This window comes from Engraulis encrasicolus, unplaced genomic scaffold, assembly GCF_034702125.1.
Source record: "Engraulis encrasicolus isolate BLACKSEA-1 unplaced genomic scaffold, IST_EnEncr_1.0 scaffold_1838_np1212, whole genome shotgun sequence".
Lineage (NCBI taxonomy): Eukaryota > Metazoa > Chordata > Actinopteri > Clupeiformes > Engraulidae > Engraulis > Engraulis encrasicolus.
In genome coordinates this window covers 308-4,391 of record NW_026945382.1, presented here as the reverse complement: position 1 = coordinate 4,391, position 4,084 = coordinate 308, and the positions used below count along the sequence as shown (strand labels likewise).

The following is a 4,084-nucleotide window of genomic DNA, read 5'->3' as shown; positions in this document are numbered from 1 at the left end:
TTTTGGACGCGTGCTCCGTTGCGGCGGGGACACGTTAGCCGGCCCGGAACCGTGACTGCTGCCCGGGAAGCTGTTGGCAAATCTGAACTGTAGTTGAGGGAAAAACCCAGCATTGAACCATATCACCGTCTGGCTCGAGGTCTAGGGGTATGATTCTACGCTCCGGAGTGCGAGAGGTCCGGTTCAACTCCCGGGACGAGCACCTCGTTTTCCTTGACCGGTGATATTCCAACTCTCTCCCTTGACACAAAGTGGCCCACATGGTGATAGAGCGCTGTTATGATTTCCATGTGATGATTGCGAGGCATTTCTCGCCGCTTGATGCTTCGTGCCGAAAAAGCAAAGCAGCTTCATAGCTGCTTTTGTGGCTCGTTGGTCTAGGGGTATGATTCTCGCTTTGGGTGCGAGAGGTCCCGGGTTCAAATCCCGGACGAGCCCTGTATGCAGTGCAGTTGGCGGTGCCAATCGTTTGCTGTCCTGCGACAGGAAAGGCCAACTTTCATGTGATTATTGCTCAGTGGCTACGTGCAAAACGTACGTATGCCAGCACGGTTGTCGTGGCTCGTTGGTCTAGGGGTATGATTCTCGCTTAGGGTGCGAGAGGTCCCGGGTTCAAATCCGGACGAGCCCTGTGACGCCCCTAGAGGGCGTCGTGTCCTCCCTAGTACTGCCCGTTATGGTTTTCCCCTGCAGGTGCGCTGAATTATGAGCTGCCGATTGCCAGTGATTGTCAGCGGCTGCTCATTCGCTGTAAGGGCTCACCTGATCCCTTTAAAACCCAGATGTCTTTCTGTCCAAGTCAGGGCAGCGAATTCTGAGCGTGAGACTCTGTTAAATCCTGGGTTGCTTGCCCCTCGTGGGCCTTAAGACCCACACTGCTCCTTTTGTTGGTTTGATTGTCTGTTTGGTTGATTTGTTGGTGCGCTGGATTTGGTTTGGCTGCGTTGGCTATGTCATGTTGGTGCATTGATTGGACTGTAAAATAAATATGACCAAAGATCTGTACATCTGACTCCGTCCTCCTTTATGTTATATCTCCTTTTGAGCGTAACATGGGGGCTCGTCAAACCACTGCCTTTACTTTGGAATTCAGCTGTAGTCTATCACTGGATTTCCTTAGGAGTCTGTTTGGCTACTTTGTAGCATATGTTGGAGGATGGAGTTGAGTCATTGACGCGCAGCTGTAACATGTTTTCGTAAATTTTCGTTGTTAGATGGGCTATTTGAAATATCTGTTAGTTCTTTTTTCGACTTAGTTGAAATTTCTGTTTTGTAGGTTGCCGTAGGCCTATAGTTTCGTTAGTTAAAGTAGCCTATTTAGTGCTGATAGGTTTTTTTTTTTTTTGTTACTTGTGTGCCAGTAGTCTAGGCTGCATTCCCTTCCTTGCCCTTGGTAGGCTCAGTGTATGCTCTCGGGTATGCAACTTTTTTGTTTTTGTGACGGTACGGGGCTTGGTAGCAGTTGTCTCGGGGGCACTTCCGAGGTCCGTTGCGCTGTTATTCATTGGCGGTTCATACGGACCTGCGGGCTCAGTGCTTAAAATCCCCAGCCTTACGCCGTCTGAAGACCAGGGTCAACGAGTTAGTGGGGCGTGTGGGTTTAGCAGGGCATTAATGATCAATTTAGGAAATTGTAGCCTCATTCTACTGGTTCACATTTGGCATTTGTAGGCCTATTTGTTTGTTGAGTCCTGTGTTTATTTTTGAGGATTGTTTGCACCATGGTTGATGCGAGTGTGTCTAGTTTTGTGAATTATTCACCTATTCTGTCCCCTGTTGGTTTGTCTTTTGAGGAGCAAAAAGCTCTATTACTTTATCAACATGAGACAGAGTTGATGCGGCTACGTTTGATTAAGGAGTCCGGCGAAATATCAAACCAGTTGGATAAAGATAAAGAGCGCATCGCATTTACAAGGGAGGGGGAAATGTCGGGTCTGCGTAATCCAGCTGCAACCGAAACCGCTACACCTACGTTGAGTGTGGCCAAAAATCTCTGTTTAGTTCCAAAATTCGATGAGCATAACGTTGATGTCTTTTTTCAACTTTTCGAACAGATGGCAGATGCTCATGACTGGTCAGATGTGGAAAGAATACTGTTGCTGCAATGTGTTTTGACAGGTCGAGCTCAGCGCGCGTATTGCGACCTGTCTGGTTCGTACAGGCAAGATTATGAAAAAGTGAAATTGTCTGTTTTGAAGGCATATGAGCTTGCGCCAGAGACATACAGATACAATTTTCGTGCCATGCAGAGGACATCTGATCAGTCTAATATGGCGTTTGCACGTGAATTAAAATTGCAATTTGATCGGTGGAGAAAGTCTGCTAATATTCAGTCACTTGATCAATTAGTTGAGTTAATGATGTTGGAGCAATTTAAACAGACCCTCTCTGAGGAGGCTGCTGTTTTTCTTATGGGGCGTGGGGTCGAAACTACCTTACAGGCTGCTGCACTGGTTGATGAATGGGAGTTAACGCAACGCTCTCATCCTGTCAGTGTGTGGGGCGTGGGGTCTCGTTCAAGTTCAAAATATGAATCGCAGGAAGTAAACTCTATTCGCAACCAAGGTTCTCACATGAATGCATACGTGTCCAAGCTCATGTGTAACTACTGCAAGGAGCATGGACATTGGAAAAGACACTGCCCTTTGTTAAAAGCAAAGGGAAGGGTTTTCTCTGCTAGACCGCCCGTCCAGGCAACTACTGTGCTCGTGACCCCGGTTCCAATAACTGAGAACATGCCTGAATCTGCATCTCTTTTTGTTGGGGAGGGAGGCGAGGCTCTCCAGCCGTTAATCGCAGACTGCTCTGTATCGTTAACTGGTACTGCTGGTGCCAAGGGTCCTGAGAGAATCTCGTCAAATACAGGCTCATGTCATTCTTTCACTGGAGAGTCTGTGCACTCCGTTCCCACTGATACCACTTTGGATAAATCTTTACCGACTCATGACGTAGGCCTGACTACTCAGTCAGTACCGCTGTGTAGTGCGCGCTTGGGTTGTGAACGTGTGCAGGGTGATCCTGGGCTCGCAGTTCAAACCGCTGTACCCGTTCGTGATAGTTCGTTGGTGAATAATCTGGTAGAGGAAAATATTTTTGCTGAACCTGTTGAAAAACTGGTTGTAAGTGGCCAATCTTCTGTTGAAGTTAGCAGCGAGATATTTTGTCCATGTAACCCTCCTGCATGCTCCTGGACGCGCTCTGCAAGCGAAAGTGCTGAGCATAGAGCGTTGTCCGTTAAATTGGAAGAAACCTGCTCACCCACTGATGGCCCAGCCATCACTAGTGTCTCTTATCCGATGGTGGCAGTGTCGGATAAACACGATAATTCAGTGGATGATTGTGATTCGCTGCATGGGAAAAATTCAGTTATGTTAGGAAATGGTTGGAAATCGCCCATTACTCAACTTGTTAACCGAAGTTTTCTTATCGACTTTGCCTGTTTTTTGTACATTTGTGCTTGTTTCTGTTCAGTAGGTAATGATGTATCCAGCCTCATGGTGTGGGTGCTTGCTACATTTGTAGTCCATCAAAGATCCTGCATGCTCCACAGGGTGTGGGGTCATTTCACAGGCCTATTGGATGAATTGGGAATTTGGGGTTTGACAAAAATCATTGACTGTTTCATTTGGATATATTTTTGATTCATATGTGCCGTGTTGCAGAAAACTGTGTTTCCTGTCTTGATGGGGGAGGGTGTGACGCCCCTAGAGGGCGTCGTGTCCTCCCTAGTACTGCCCGTTATGGTTTTTCCCTGCAGGTGCGCTGAATTATGAGCTGCCGATTGCCAGTGATTGTCAGCGGCTGCTCATTCGCTGTAAGGGCTCACCTGATCCCTTTAAAACCCAGATGTCTTTCTGTCCAAGTCAGGGCAGCGAATTCTGAGCGTGAGACTCTGTTAAATCCTGGGTTGCTTGCCCCTCGTGGGCCTTAAGACCCACACTGCTCCTTTTGTTGGTTTGATTGTCTGTTTGGTTGATTTGTTGGTGCGCTGGATTTGGTTTGGCTGCGTTGGCTATGTCATGTTGGTGCATTGATTGGACTGTAAAATAAATATGACCCAATAGATCTGTACATGGACTCCGTC

General features: G+C 47.5%; 1 non-coding gene across 1 annotated transcript; it reads left to right on the top strand.

Moving 5' to 3' along the window:
• The first annotated feature begins 366 nt into the window (after positions 1-366).
• Positions 367-438, top strand: trnap-ugg (transfer RNA proline (anticodon UGG)). The gene has a single exon. It is a non-coding gene; the product is annotated as a tRNA-Pro (tRNA).
• The last annotated feature ends 3,646 nt before the right edge of the window (positions 439-4,084 follow it).